We start from the raw sequence: 17,300 nt of genomic DNA on the forward strand, positions 1-17,300 counted from the left end.
TGTTACGTCCACCAGGCTCGTTTGATGGGGCAACATTAATGGAGACCACACAAGGATTTAATGTGTAAATGAAAGTAGAATTTATTAAGTTATATGAAAGAAATAACCCTGAAGAAAAAAGAAATGCCTGAAATAAGAAACCAAAATAGATTAGAGCAAAACCTATAAATAACCAGAAATGAGCGAATGCAAAACCTAACAAAACTCAACCAAAAGATACAAACCAAACCAAGTGGGGATCTGAGGAGAGGGAAGGGAAAAGCCTTCCCTCTGCTGTACGCCTAGCAGCTTTAAAGCTGCAGGACGCCAATCAGAGGAACACCCAACACCTGCAGGGCCTGACTGCAGAACCCTGCAAGGAAAAAGAGGGCAGGGCCCACTGATGCCGTAACAAACTAAATAATAATAATAATATTAACATGACCAGGTCTTTGTCAGAATGCATTTTGCACTTACTACAGGTTTGAATTCAGAAGTTTTAACTGGCAAACATTAAGGAAATTATGAGTAACCAGTCAATGAAGTACAGGAACATTCATAACATCCTTTGTACCACAGGCAGGTAGAGATACGGTAACGGTGGCATGATGGATGGGACTGTAATTTCTTAATGTCTGGTCATGGGAGGCGATTGCTGCTATGACTGGAACAGAGGTAGTTACAACATGGTGGATCACATAATTACATGTAAGACCATGTTCTCTTTACCTGCTGGTGTTTTGAAAAACATGACAAAGGACAACAGATCCTGGAACAACGGGGATATTTAAATATTTTCTTAAAAAAAAAAAAATGTACTAGGGAATTAGAAAGGCAATGTTAGTTTGTATGACTGATGCACTAGGCTAGATAAAACAAAGTTGGCATGCAAGGCTGTTAACAAGTACAGTTATTACCATTTAATGAAATAACAGCAATGATGAATAGCAAAAATATAAAAGAAAATCAAAGTGCTCGGCACTAATGTGATGTAATGCCCAGTTTGTTTGTTAGTGGGTTGTGGAGGACAGGTTCCTCCCAGTCTACTTGTTTCACAGTCATGCTTTTGAAATGTGGGAGGAACAGAGGACCTTCCTACTGCAAAGCAGCAGAGCTACCAACATTGATCCATCAACAGAGCCGTCAGAACTTATACTATCCTTCCATTGACACACAACCAGTTTATAGTTAGCATTTCTAAATTATGTTCAAAAAAACCTTCCTGAATATGAAAACTTGAAAAACTCAGATGTGTGGCTTTTGTACCAATTTTCTTAAACATTTTTTTTTTAAATGTGCATTTTTACATTTCAAGCTTATAAAAGTTAAGTATAGTGATTAATCGTGATTAATCGCAGTGCTAGACGATGAAACAAATCTGAAGGAAAAAAAAAAAGAATTAAACCTTTTTATGAAAGTTTGTTCACACAAGCAATTTAATACCACTTTGCCCGGATGGCATTTTACCCGACTGCAGAATATGTCTTATGCATCTCTTCAATCATGGCACCGTACATAAGCTGTCAGTGATCTACACGATCTTTGCTGCAAGCCCTGCTGCTTCACTACTCAACTGAATCCTGTGCCTTCACATGCTCTCATTACTCCTTTTTACATAGAAAGTGTGAAGCACCCTCTTCACCAACCCTCCATGTGTGGAGTGCTTCAGTGTGTCCGGTGTTAGCTGATCAAGTATTCCATGTGCACTGGCTAAATAATGAAGATAAAGGAATATAATTTTAAAAAAAATCTAAACATTTGGACCACTTGCACTTACTAATGAAGTTGCATTTCACAATGGTTTAATAGGTTGATGAGGTTATTTATTTTTATTGAATTTCTCTCAAGGCTTAAAGCTCCTTCAGTTTGTTTTCTCCAAAGAAAAACATCAAATTCATTTTTCCGAGAAGTTGTTGGTGCCTTTTACTTTTTGCCTTGCGGTTCTGGGAAATTAACAGTGGAAATAAGGAGGCTTGATTACATTATAAGTATACAGAAAGGAAGACATTTTTTTAATGATTTTTTTAATAAAAATACAAAATGGCTGTTAAAGTGACTATTGTAATACACCAAAAATAACATTCAGTGCATCAAATTGCCTTCATGTGCCAGCTAATTTCTCCAACATGCTATAAATTAAGCTTTCAAAAGGTTTGTTAGCAAACACAGGAAAGAAACAGCATCAAGACCAACAAATATAAGACGGGCCAAAAATAAAGTTGAGGAGAAGCTTGAAGCAGTGCAAAGTCGTAAAAAATACCCAACACTTTAAATACGTCTCAAAGCAAAAGCAAGGTTCAATCCATGACCTGAAAATGTGGCCAATATGGCACAATTGACAGACCTGGCAAGGTTAGCATTGATCAGAGAAAAAGCCAAGAGGCCAATGGTTACTATGAAGGAGCTGCATTGATCTACACTTAAGGTGGTTGGCTCTCTCAACAGGACAACTATTACTCATTCACTTTAAAAATCTAGGCTTTTTGGAAGAGTGGTAAGTTGAAAGAAAACCTGAAAAAGTCAAAGTTACTGTTTATCAGAGGGCATTTAAAGTACACAGGAAATGTTTTGTCTCAGATGAGATTAAGAGTTTACCTTTACACCTTCATGCAAAACACAGAGATGGGCATGTATCAAAAGCTGCACATCAATCTAAAAAACACCACTGTGAAACAGTGTTGGGAGCATGTAGCTGGACGGTAATGTTGCTCAGGGGGGACAGAGAACACTGCAAGTAAAAGGAAGGGTGCAAAAAAAACAAAAAAGTTAATGACGATAGGTTCACCTTCCTGTAAACTGGCAACCAGAGCTGAAAATCTCATGATGAAGCCTGCATGCTTATAATCACAGCTTTACAAATGTCTGATTTAAAGGTTCACACAAATATAAAGACGTGAATAAGTGTTGGGACGCTGTTCTGGTGTGCTGCTGGCATGTGAGTGACAGTTGTGTTTATTTCCTGGTCCCAGGCTGGCAAACTAGACTTGGCCCTCTGGCGGCCTCATCTGTATGCTGTCATCCCAGTTAAGCAGCAAGAGAGTATGAGATCATTTAGAAAACTAGCTGATCTGACAGGCAGCCAGGCGCAGCTCGCGGTACGCAATCTGAGTGTGTCTATCTTATGGTGACCCAGAGAGTGTCGCCGGGTTGTGTCGTCGTCTGAGACGGCAACTCTGAAGCTGCGTGTGTATTCAAACAATTAAGCTCACCTTTTGTCTGTCTGTACCGCTATATGCTTTTCACCCACTGCGATGCTCAACGGCTTTTTGTTCATTTACATGTGATAATTTCACCCAGCTGGAAGATACATGGCTTAATTGTGCTGAAAGTATCCTCCAGGCCTCTTTGTCTTTTCCTTCTTGGCACAAAATGTGGTCGGGTGTCTTTGCTTTATAGTCAATGTAACGCACATCTTTATAGCCACATTGCCGATGATCTAATACATTAAGAATGAGGAAAAAATAAATTAGATGAATGCATTATTTTTGAAAGGGTGATTCATTAAGGAGCCCTGTATCATATTTCAAATGGAAAGAGCCGTAAAAACCCAAATCAGAGTCAGCAATCAAAATAAACATTTTCTCATCAAATCCGTCTAGTGCAGCTCTAATGTTTGTGGGTAAGAAATGCAAATCTGTAAATTCCTGCATGGATGTTGGATAATTGACTTTCAATCTTTAAATGAGGTCATTTAAGTGACCATAGAAACACACAGTCAGCTTCATGTTTTGAAAATTGATTTAATGTAATGTTTACGCTACTGGAAATATAAATATGCAAGTATACTTATAAAAAACAAAGAGAAAAAAATATGTTCATGTAATTTTCTGAATGAAACAAAGTATATTTTGAAACTTTTTAATGACCAAGTTAAAAAATAGCTCAGACAATTTTCATATTGTCCACTCCATCATTGAATATTGCACTAATTAGGGATCTAAGTGAACAGAACAGGAAGAGCTATTATTTAGATACTTTCCACTGAAAGTATCCTTGTAATGTTGCAGCTAACTTAGCAGTGAGAGAAGATTCCAGGCAAATAATGTTTATTTTTTGCTAAATGATTAAACACTCATTTATGATAGCCTTTATTGGGGTTGAAGAGGCTTGTGTTGAAGAAGGGAGGTAACGCAAGGTTACAGGATGGTAAATTTCAAGTACTGCACTTGGACAGCCCTGTTTTAATTGGTCTCTCCAAATTGTGTGTGCATGATTGATTGTCCTGTGTGTTACCCTTCAATGGACACCCCGTCAGGGAATACTTTGCCTCTCACCAAGTAACCACAGAAAATGGGAACCAGAAACCCAAAGATCTTGCAAGCACAAGAAAAACAGACTATGGATGGATAACTTGGAAAAACAAAAATAACGCAGTCATGGTATCTTTGCTGGTACACAACCACGTTGGCATGACTGCTAATTTTACATTCCTGCCTCAAAGCAAATAAACACTAAACTCTGATAGGGCGCCATTTGCAGTAAGAACTCTGAGCTTGATTATTAGACCAAGTTAAAGCTGTTCCTGTAGTAAACCGTGTTTGTACAACCCTGTGGAAGAACTGGTGGTGCTGTGCAGGTGTGATTGTGTGTAATCACAGTTTCCTCTGTTTTCTTGTAATTAAGTCAGCACCCATGCTTCCTCTAAGCGCCATGTGCTCCACAGAAACTCCCATGATTTAATTACAGCACAAACACACACACATATACACGCAGAGAACATCAGCCAACTGTCCGTGTCTCATTCTCCTGCAGATTCCCCTCTCTTTTGTCACCCGCAGGCCTTTGCCAGCCCTCAAAATACACTGCCCTGGTGAGGGTACAGGGAAGCAATGACCATGGTAAGGTGCTGACCCCCATGTATGGGGGCCACCTGACCCCTTCTGTTGGACATTATTACCACCGGGTTATAAGCTTCAGCCCAGAAGGTGAGACTATTGTGTTCATCATCACTGATACAGATCAATCCCGACAAGGGGAAAGGGCAAACAGCCTCTGCCAGGTTGAAGTCACGACTGCTGGACTGATAAGTCCAAAGTGACTGCTAGTATTTGTTGCTGGGGGGATAAATTCAGCTCCAAATCACTGAGACTGAGCCGTGAAAGGCAGGGGAAGCTGCCGCTGTGTCACTGCCTCTGAGCAGTGGATGGGGAGTCTGGAGATACGGGGAGTCCTTTTCACCCTGACCTCCTCCCTCCACCGTTGTTGTTACTGCTTTTCCCCTATCTCTGCTTACCTCACCTTTTTTTCTCTCTTCATCCCATTCGTCTTTTCCAACAGTATTTAAACACCAACAGGCAGTAATCCAAGGACACACACACAAATACTCATGAGCGATATACTCTCACGTGTACTTCTTTGTTTTCGGCGTGTGGGCTTAAACACAAAAGACTCGTCCATTTTATCTTTCCCTTCTTTCCCTACGCAGCCCAAGCGAGCATGTGGATAATCACAAGAATGTTTATACATTGCAAACTCTCAATAGGAATGGATTAGTGTTTGTCTACATAAAAATGTGTTTGGATTTTTTTTCTCGTTTTCTGTGCTGGCTTGTCTCTCAACTCAGCAAGGGACTAATAGGCATTCTGCAAGCCACTGTACTCTGCAATTAGGCAAAAAAAAAAAAGAAAAGATAAACAAAGATGAAGCAGTTCACGCTTTGCCCATCACAAAGCCCACCAACAAAGTCAAATGCTATTATCATCACAGCGATGTGTGTCAGCAGGTAGCGGCCTGCCAATCTGCCAAACAGATTGAAACACAACAAACCAAAGCAGAAAGACTTATTAAAAGCCCACATAGGCTGTTTATGTAGGTGTTGTTGCTGGAACCAGAGCTAAGGTAGTTGTTGGTGCTTCATCTTTGTCCACCGGGGGCTACTGCCCATAATTTCATGTCGGGCCCCGAACCAGGCACTGTAACTGAAAGGCTCTATCATCTATTCAGAGCTGCTTGCGAAGTCCAAAGAGATGGCTCGAGGAATAAAAGCAAAGATCGTGAATTGTTTGCTTTTTTCGCCTTTGACTTTCTATCTCACCTTCATCTCTCGCGGCTCAGAATTTTCTCATTTCAGGCTACTTCTGCCTTGAAAATGTTTACACTTAATGAAACCCAGCCAGCCCGCTCCCTGAAGCCTGGTGCCTTTGAGCATTATTCTTAGCCTCAGCAGATCAATATCAACTATGTTCCCTGTCCGTCTGTTCGCAATCATTAAAACTTTGTAGTAATGAATTTTTTTCTGCCTCAAAAACCTCTACGGAGCCGTGCAAATGTCTGAGTCTTCCAGTAGGCTTTTCTCTTGACTGCCATATATCTTTTAAATCTCTCACCAATAATTGAAGCGTGACGGTAATGAAATGCTCACATTCCCAATCACAGCAGTCACTCAGAGTGATGTAACTCGCTGGAAATCCAAAGAAGCGGCTGAAAACTTACAAGGAGCCTCGAGTTGCATCACTGCAAAAGGCAGGCAGACCACATATTGTGTTGGTCAAGCAAGAGCTCATCTGCCACAGTGTTTACATCAGAACTGGTCAAGAGGAGTTAAGAGGGTGAACAGAGGCTGACCGGCGCTTTGCATCACCGAGCTCTGCGAGTTTTACAATTTCTCTGTCAAAAGCCGTGAAGTGCTACAAGCTGACACTTCTGCACAGGGATGCACGTGGGTCTGCTCTGTGTTTTTAGCATACCGACAGCAATTCCGCTTGTGAAAACTCAGGAGTCTGCATTTGTGAACTGCACAAAATCTAAATAAAGCAACAGGCTAACATGAAGGCACTCTAAAATCCGACCAGACTATATTAACAGGATCTGTACTTTCCTAATGTAGGACCAAGAGAATTAAACCACATTCATTCTGACTGATACTTTTTTATTATACGTTATTGAATTTAAACGGAATCCTTTGCATTTCTTATTCCATAACTACCAAATTCTTATGTTTGATATGATGGGGATTAATAACTCAAAAATTTAAGATGAACTTTAGTAGCTCGTTTAGCATTATACATTTTTCCAACTTTTTTAAAAAGGCGATTTTACAAAAGGACACAAAAACTCGACATCCTGGTAAGAAATTACTTAATTTCTTATCTAACCAGAGAATGTACAAACCGCCACACTGTTGCCCCCTTTCGACTTGAAACTGTGTGGAACAGTGTGGTTCAACTGGGCTGACAGTATGAATATGCTACACCATATAAAATACAATTACTGAAGGTTCAGTTAGGGTAGCTTTATTTTACAGATCTGTGTTTTTCAATCCAGGTTCTCAAGGCACAGTCCTGCGAGTTTTAGATGTTTCCCTATAAGCAGTTGATGGCTGATTAAGAGGCTTTTTCTGATTTACAATCATCTGAATCAGGTGTGCTAAAGCAGGGAATGATCTAAGACACGTGTTGCATTGGGCCAGGAGGACCAGGGATAGGAGACACTGCTATAGAGAAAAATAATGCTGTTCAGTTGCCACCTGTAAACCTTTGGATATTTCCTGAGGTGATATTGTAGGAGCTACACAGCCAAGTACATAAATCTCACAGAGTTAACATGAAAGCAAGCAAGGTGAAGCAACATACTTTAGGAGAAACTCAATATAGAAGAATTAAGTTATCAATTGATGACAAGGAAACTAAAAGGATAAAGTGGGTGATTGAATTTAACACACTCTGGATGGTCAACCCACTGGCTCTAGAATATATCCTTGGCCTTTTGCAGCTGCTGGAGTCATTTCACCTGTAAGAGTTGTTGCCTATGGTACTACTGGTATTATTGTGAACATTTTGTCCAGCTCATGGTACAATAAAGGATTTCCTTACTGATCAAAATCATGAGGTAATACATACCCAGCAGTTTTGTGGTCTCTTGTTAAAGAGCATAAAAGCAAGCAGTCAATGAGATGCTCATAAAGTGTTTAGAAACACATAAAAGGTGACCTTGAAGATACTCGTGCTCGTACGGTGGCAGATATTTCTCTTATCTCACTGTGCTCTTGAGATTGTCCAAATGCAACGTTTGAATATAAAGCAGTTATGATTAAAGAAACTGAAATACTTTGTAAAAATGTATTGCTTTTTAAAACGAATGAGGTTTCTGTGAAGAATAAAACACGGTAAGCTGAATTTTAACATGCGATTTCTGTGCTAAGAATATTGAATTGCATTGGACAAGTTGATGGAAAACCGATCCAACTGGTCTTTGTATGATAGTTTGGGCCAAACACATAAAGACCAACCCCACAATTCCTGATAACTACATTATTGGGTGATTTCTGTGTGTTGTGAAAGCTGGATCAGAATGATGAAGAGAATGGACTGAGTCAGAATGATGAAGAACAGATGGCGGAGAGAGCCAGAGAGACGAACACAGTGATGAATCTTTGACCAGCCAACCCACATGATGCAGAAATTGTGCCTGTTCAGACTAATCAACCCTGGATCCACTTGGTTAAAATTAGTGCTGTTATTTTTATTTACAATATTCTTTAATTTAATTCAATATAGCTTTAGAAATTGCTGATTTTTCAGCTACAAATTGCAAAGAAAGGTACTGCTAAGCTTCCTGCACCGGTAAAATCAGCCGATGCCTCTTTGGAGAGACAATCTTCAGGCCAATTTGAACAAATGTTATGCAGAGACTCTCTGTCCATTGAACTGAGGAGCAGAACATTGAGAAAGCACAGGTCAAGGGACCCTGTCTGGTTCACTGACAGAAGACACAATGAGACCCAAGGCTGAGAGTAAACTGTTTTATTAAATGTTCTCAGACACTTCTATGGCATCATAACCCGTCAGACCTTCAAGGTTTTCCTCTGATGAATTGTTCATTTCTTTTCCAAACTTTCCTTAAAGTTAAATCAGGCTTTCAAAAAAACAAAAGCAAAACAGAAACCAAGGTGAAAAAGGTACATCGGGAAGATAGTAAAGAAATTCACACTGCGGTTTGTGGTGTACAAGATTTTCCTTTTAAGGAATTGGGGCTAAATGTCCTGTTTAGGGTGGATTCTTGTCCAACGGCCGCTGGGAAAATGGAACTAGACAACTGGAACTGGACAATCCTGTATAATCTTGTCCTCAAGGTTTTTGTTTAACTTCTTCTAAACTACAGACGATGAGCTAATTCCACTTTTAAGTTTTGACCCTCCCAATTAGGGAAACAGCGTCTATTCCGATCATGTAGCATTTAAGGATGCTGGGTCTGTCCTTCATGATTATTGTGCAACCTGCCCTGTTTTACCTCTCTCCTTCAAGCTGTGTGGACAGCAGTGGTTTCCACACAATCAATGTGTGTTTTCCTAGCAGCTCCATCTCTTTCAAATTAGGATATTTCCCTGTGTTTTCCTGAAGGAATTCACCGAAAGGTCAAGTTGACTGTTCTCCCATTAAGGTCTCTGTGCACTCATAAAGACCCTGTTCGCTGTCGGGATTAATCTGGACCCGGTATTTACATGTGACAAAAACACGCCAGCGACTGATGACATGAGGGATTTTGGGAACTGTGAGATGTTGGCCTGCGCGTTCCTTATTCAACCCACTCCGACAGACTACCGGAGTAATCACCTCATGCTTCATCTGGGCTTTCCGATGGGATAAATGATCGCTATAAAACACAGGGAAACAAATTAACCACCGGTGTCAAGATTTTAATGGTTCCAATTAGTCAACTCTTTGGGGAATGCGAATTATTGAGAACGATTGCATGCCACTTCCAATCAGCAAATTCCACCCAGTTTGTGGCAAATAAAACTAATATGTAGAACAGTTTCTACACGTGTCTTACAGGCCTAACGTTTCTGTAACTGGCTTTGATTAAGTGAAGTGAACTCTGTCTGAGAGCGGTGTGTTCAATCAGGCAGATTTAGCAAATTCTCAGCTTTTCTGTCCTCACACTGAAAAATTATTGCAAACACATATTTTCCTCTTATATGCAATCACTGGTTGAGTAGACTACAAAAAGCAAACCGAAAGGGAACCCAATATCTCATCCTTAAAACTTTTTATTACTTCTGCTATTGGAATGCCTTCTATAAGAAATGAGAGTTGAAAACAAATCTGTCAAGAGCTCCAGACAGATTTAAGCAATTTTATTTTAGATAGCAATTCACTGGGAATGTTGCTTGTTGGTAATAAACATTATACATATTTAACCAGAAGTTGATTAGATTTTTCAGGGTTAGAGAACTGTATTTATGTATACCAATGTCTTAAAAAGCCATGGTTTCAAAATGGCATTTTTCCTGTTCTCTAAAGTCCTTTAATGTGATGCCAGAAAAAGTGCTTGAAGGACCGGAATAGGGAAGCAATGCAGGACCTGTTGCTGCATACTGCTGGTCAACTGGCTGAAATAGACTGGTACACTTTTTTTTTCACCTACAAAAAAGACAACGTTGGTTGTTTAGAGTTATTTCGCATTTTGACAAATGCGAAATAAGCCATGGTGTGGAAGCTAAAAGGAAACACAAATCACCAGTGACAAGTCGATTGTCACCTTAATTACATAGAATTTTGAAGTCAAGCCAAGGATAGTCTTATCAGAATTTCTGTTTCATCAGCTCTGATATGTTTGACTAGAACAGGTTTGAAATGATTTACCAGGAGACATATTTTTGAGCATCGGCTATGCAGTTGCTTAAATAATTGGGGTGGTGCAGTTTTTGCTTTAATACGCACATATGCCAGTTTGCATTCCCTTAAAGGAGTACCACGAATCCTTGTCAAAGGAACACTGTTTTAAGCCAAACATGTGAAAGATAGTAGCATATCTCTTAAAAAGCAAATCCGGGATAGTAATTTTTCGGTAATTTTTCAGCTAAACTTGTATAATCCAGGATATCAAAAATGTTCCAGGAGACAGAGTCTTGCGATGCTCAGAGCCCTGCCTCCTCCTGCATATCTAACAGTGATCTTGGAAAGAGTGAAAGGACGCTCCAATGACATCCTCAGCTCCCCTCACTGTTCTGAGCAAAGACCTCTCACACGTCATATTGCAGTTGAAGTATCATGCTGATACACACTCTCCACCACAGTTGTTGTAAATTGTGAGGAGGCTTGGGTGTGATGCTTGTTTTAGTTTCCTCAGAAAGTACAGGTTCTGTTCAGCCCATTTTATGGCTAAGAAATACCATAATACAGCAAAAATGTGTTTTTTAACTCTTAAATTTTCATATTGTGAAAATGTCATACTTGGCCATTCCAAGTCTGAAAGACATGATGTTCTTAATCTTATTTTTAAAATGTAATCCTTTTTTTTGTTGTTAGCCTGAAAGCAGCATGGGGTTTAAAGAATCTTTTATCATCCTGAGTTCATTTTCTCCAGTTGAAATGTTTATTTCTAAAAATGAGATAAAAGTTTGTAAGACATACTGTTTTTTTATTCTAAAGTTCAATGGTTTTACCCAACTTCTGAACCTATGTAGTTAGATCATGCACAGCAGAATTAGGTTTATTTGGCATTTGTGCATGGCTTTTAAAATAATCCAAAAGTTTTATCCAAAAAGACAAAAAAAAAAGTGCTCTTTAGTAGTTTCACTGCCTACTTTCAGCATTTCCCACAGTGTTACAGCTAAATGACACATTTGCAGCATAGCACCCTCATTAATGTGAGAAAAGGAAATAAGCTTTCAGTTGGGTGCAGTTATTCTTTTTTCTGGTATGCCCTTTTATTCATGTTTTCCTATTTACAAATATAATAAAAACTGTGCTGCTTAGGAATAGCCATTTGCTCTTTGTGCCAGTCGCAAAATGAAAGCAAGATAGGTCTTAAATACAGGCAGGAGGCAAAAATACATCAATTAGATTAAAATGGTGAACTCTAAAATCTTCAAATCCACAGCACAGTAAAATAACAACAACAAAAAAAACAAGCAAACCTCAAAAGTAGTGGGTTGGAAACCAGGGGATTTAAAGCTGGAAGTATAAATACTCAGAACGTGACTGTTGAGCAAGTAGCAGGTATGCTGATTGTTGATTAATAACGGGTGTTGGAAGTTACAAACTGAAACAGTAGGCGCAATCTGATGGAAGTGAATATACAAAAAATTACTCAGCAAAATGAAAACCAAGAAAACACCTTAAACAACGAAACATGTCCAATAGTTGTTGGTATTAAAGTCTGAATAATCACTGCAATAACTACAGTCGCTGACTGTGCATCTGATGGTTCATAGAGGAAAAAATGCAAAAGAAATTATAAACTCAGATTAATAGAGATAAAACAAAAGCATTACCAAATAAGCAGCCGGAATTTAGGTGAGATGCATGCAAGAATTAACAATTATGATTAAGCAATAACAGGACAAAGACCAAACTATCATTATATTGGTTTCACGTACAGTATCTTTCTGGGCATGACACTGACTCATTTCTTTATTTCACCAGTTTAGACATGCTGTAATTATTGAGCAAATCAAAAGCAGATGGAATATATGAAAAATCTATTTTTGCAAAACATGTGAAATAATGTCCCCTATTTACAGAAGATATTGCATGTGAATGAACCCCGGAATAAAGTCTGTTCTGTACAAAGAATCAGCCAACACTGATGGTATGGAAATAGCTGGGACTGCAGAGAATCTGATTGAGCGTTCGTATTGATTCTCATAAAATATGTCCGCCCACCACATCAGGTCTTGAGGCTAAACCTTGGCTAAGACTCTCACCTTGTGATCCCCTTGCAAGCAGTTGCTCCTCCATCCTTTCACTTTTACCCCACCTTGGTTTATAGAGCTCAACGCAACATGAAACAGAGGGCAGACGAGGGCCCCATCTCGTCTCAGCATGGCCCCCACAGATCGTTTTGAAGAACAAAGGAGGATCACAAAGGGCAAAAAGTCTCTCCTGACTGACAGATAGCAAGTGTGCGTAAACACGATATGCCGAATATGAGTTCCGCGCGCGATAACTTGCGCTTGTGTCTTACAGTGTTGACATGTTTACACACGAGCTAGAGACATGTCAGGTCTGAGCTGAGCCGTAAAGAAACCAAACAGAAGAAAGAGACTCAAAAGCGAGCCGCCGGTGCTGGTGAAGGTGGACGGCTGCGCGCGAGTGATAGAATGCTTGTGTCACTCATCGTCTTTCTGCTCACGGCTGCGGTTAATTATTCACCCGGGTTGTGCTGCGGAGATGAACTGAGGGGCTCTGGGATAAAGGCACTGGAGGAGGAAGATGAAATTATAAAATCCTAATGACGGAACTCTGGCTGAATGGTAATTTCTTAAATTGATTTTGAAGAGGTGCCCAGAAAGAACCAGCATGAGACACACGGAGAGGGAGGATTCCCCGTTCGCTCACTCTATTGTATTATATTTCTCTCATGCTGGACCTGTTCCAGCCTTCTTAACCTCTGGCCTAACCTCCCTTTTTAACCCGGGCTCCAGCTACACATTTACATGTCTGCACTTTTGTGCCTATCACTTACACTTAACCTCAACAACCCCCCCATCTATTTTCCTTCGTTCACACATGTCTAAATCAATGTGGCTACCTTATTAACTGGAACACAGTTTTGTTTCTCAATTACATATCAAAATCAGATTTCCACCGACCCGCGTCTTCGCCTGCTGGTTCCTTAATGATCCATCTGACTTTTTTTGTAAATTAGTTATTCAAAAACATCTATATTTGATTGTTAATGGAACAAAACCTCTATATTGATTATGATTTAGATATTTCCCCTAAGACCTCATTGATGACAGATGGTAGGTGGATTGCACAGATGCAGCTAAATAAACTAGATTATCATTGAAAAATGAAAACGTCTCCACAAAGTTCATCAGCAGAGGGAAGCAAGAAGAAGTGTCCTAATGTTTACTGGAACTATTCTGTCTTATAAAACAACAATAAACCAATACCAGTAAAAATCGTGACTCCCAAATTCATCACTTACTTTAGAAACTTTAAAATGGATCTCAAGCAACTTGGATTCTGTGCCTATTCTGTGACCTTAATTTCCAAAAATAAAGTAACACAAATGCTATCTGGAAAGAGTACTTTGGACTAACAGTCTTTATTCTCTTTATCTAAAATAAAATAAAAGTATAAGTTATAATAATCTTTTTAAGTTTAAGAACCATAAACGTAAGCATTTTTACATTTATTACATAAACCAAGTCTATGACAAATGCACAGTTCGTACCACAGTGATGTGTGAATGTAGAGGAGTTTTCTAATGCAAGAGATGTGGCTCCTTGCCCAGGGTATGCTTCTGCCAAGGAGTGGCACAAATGCAAAAAAAGAAAAGAAAAAAAAACTGAGAAAAAGTCTATTTTCTATAGATTTTTTTTTTGAATGTCAGTTTCTACAATGGATGTCTGAAAATAAAACAAAACAACAAAAGTTACACACAGACAGGAATGCAAGCAAGGTCCTCAGCAAGAATCCAACCAGAAGAAAACCTGATGGAAAACTTCTGAATGAAACTCTTTTCTGGAAGCACTTTGCAACACAGCCAGCTACGTCAACAACGTGAATCCATACCACATCTTCATATTTGGTGTAAATTAGTCAACGGGGTATTGAGCAGTTCAGCTTTAGTAATGCTGCTTCTCCTTTTCTGCTCATTTCTAAACCAACATTGTTGTAGAAAATCTAGTATAGCAGTGGAAAATATTTTTATTGATTGTCCTATATGGCCTTCTGTTTCCCATACATTGCAGTGGATGTTTGCGAGGAATAGCATAGCTGAGAGCTCATTTCTGCAATAGCTGATTGCTTCTGTTCATGCATACCTTCTACAAGATCCAGTACAATTTCCATTTATATACAGGCAACAGTTACACAGGCCTTATGGTTTTATATGATAATCCCAAGCTCCAGGCAAAATAAGGAGCGTCCACAAATAAAATTCTGCCTGTTGTTAAGAGTCAAGCCTTAGGTGCACTGCGATAAAATCCCAAACCCAGCTCATTTATGAGGTTGAATACACTCAAGCATTATTAATGGTAAATGAATCGTGACTTGGTTTAAAACTTCCGTAAATCTGTGCCTGCGCTGCCTGGTCAGTGGATGACATTTCACTCGTTCACACTCTGAATACAATTAAAGTTTGCCCCTGGAACCCTGGTAGCCTTATTGAATTTCATTGCAGCTAATGAGATGGTTTTCTTCCAACAGTGATGCAGCCAGATTCAAAACTCTGACAGCACTTAAGCATATTTGAAGTAATCCAGTTAGTTAATTCTGAATGGGCTTCAACATTTTATCAGTCAATTATGCAAGATGTAATAGCCAAAGATAGCAACACTAATAATACGTTAGCTGACCCAAATGCAAGGCTCAAATGCTCATGCGCATTCATGCATACCAAGTTTCTTTAGTTCTGCTCAGCCCCCTATACTCAGTGCATGTTGTGCTTTAATGACCTTTTTGTTTTAAGTAGTGGTGGGTCTCGATTAAAATTTTTAATCGCATTAACTGCAGGGTCTGTAATTAAACAGAATGAATCGCATTTTAATCAAAAGCTATACAACGTCAACGTAAGCAGCATGTTCGGTATAAAAATACGGCCAAATCATTGACTCGACAGAGCTCCACAACAAAGACATTCATTGTTCGTAATCTGTTATTTGGGTTACTCAACAAACGCTGAGGCAAAGTGCTATTTTATCTATTTACCTTTTAAGTGTTTCAGGAACCTTGATAAATGTGGAGGCTGTTATTAGCGTTTGGGGCGTCTGTGCTTTCTGCACCACGTTTTGCGCTGAGATGGTATTTTAGGCTTGGAAAGCTTTAAGGTGATAGGCTAACTCATTTTTGCAAGACTTGAAAACAATAATAGTCTTTCATTTTTTTTAAGCAAAAATGAATCCCCAGTGGGACAGTCAAGTGGCCGTATCATCCATCACCGTTTGCAGATGCTGCTAGTGCATCAGATTTCTGTCCATGCCAGAAATGATGCGAAGGTTTCAGCTAGATCCTTTATATGTAAAAAAAGAAAAATAAATACATAATTAGTTGCAAAACAAAAAGAAAATGTACATATTAAAGTCTATGTAAATAATTTGAATTAAGTGTTGTCTGATGCTAATTGTAAGATATTACATCATTTTTGTCTGTCACATAAAAATCCTAATTAAAGTGACTAAACGTTGTGGTTCTAGTGTAACGAAATATGAAAACGTTCCAGTGGTATGAATACCAAAAATCACAAAAAGCTCTCCATTTATCTTTTTCAAAATTCTTTCACTTTTTCTTTAAACTATCTCTCCCACTTTTTTCCCCATTTCTACTCGTTCTGTGTGACACATTGCCATCCTGGCCAGGCCTGTTACGCTATTATGCCTACAGTGGGCTGCAGAGGAGAGCAAAAAGGCACGGTGATTGACGGAGATAAGGCCTCTAATTAAGGCAGTGATTGGGGGGTTCTGGTGGGGGCTTAGCTTTCTGGCAGGCAGAGACAGAAGAAACAGAGACGCATCGAGGGCGCCCAACCCCGCAGCAATTAGACACACATCTGCTATCAGCAATCAGCTTGCTGTCCCTGGAATAGGAAGACTTTCTGCAGCAACTTGCCTGTCAATGTCATTCTTTGTCCCTTCTCCCCTCACTTGTACAACCTGTTTGCGAGCCCCCATGATGGATTGACGAGATACCGGTTGGGCTATGAAGTCAGACATGCTGTAAAAAAAAAAAAAAGGAGGATTCTTGTGCAGTTTCACGGCAGATGCAAAAGAACTACAAAACCACAGCTTAGACTGCTCTCTGCACACCCATGCAGAACTAAGATGTATCTCATGTTAGCTGCTCTAAAGTGTGGATAAACAAACTCAAACATATTGCAGCACATAAATGGGATTAATGTGCATGCAAACACAGAGGAACAAAAAGCCCCGCTTGAATTGCCTTATATACACAAACCTGACATATCATTAGCATGCACAATCCTGTCTCGGTTCCCCTGCGGCAGGCTTTGAATTTACAGTGTGAGAGCACAATCAGCCTGTGGAGGTTTTACAGTCAGGGGGTAAATGTCATCATCTCTGCACCAAGTTTTATGACTCTAATCTGGCTTGCTAATACGCACCCCGCACCCACATGCATGTCCAAAATGGAATAATAGTGCATTATGACACACAAGAGCATACATCACTGGAGTTCCTTGCATCTGGAGTGCAGTGGCAGATCGAGACAATTTATGGGCCGATATGTCTACAGCCAAATTCCAAATATGGGGGAGCCGTCATTTGAATAATCTACGCCAAGAGAGAGGAGGGCTAAGGGATATTTAAGATGATGAATAAGCACAAGCCATACAAGTAGTCTTAAATTAAAATCGCTTTGCAACAGGAGAGAGGGATGATACAGGGGATGGAGCAAGTTTGTGCTTTTGGA

At 39.5% G+C, this 17,300-nt stretch overlaps 1 protein-coding gene across 1 annotated transcript in view; it reads left to right on the forward strand.

Moving 5' to 3' along the window:
* Positions 1-17,300, forward strand: part of tmem121ab (transmembrane protein 121Ab) — a 61,876-nt gene that overhangs the window by 14,756 nt on the left and 29,820 nt on the right. The gene's annotated exons all lie outside the window — the stretch shown is intronic.

Source organism: Poecilia reticulata, linkage group LG21 (genome assembly GCF_000633615.1).
Source record: "Poecilia reticulata strain Guanapo linkage group LG21, Guppy_female_1.0+MT, whole genome shotgun sequence".
Classification (NCBI taxonomy): Eukaryota; Metazoa; Chordata; class Actinopteri; order Cyprinodontiformes; family Poeciliidae; genus Poecilia; species Poecilia reticulata.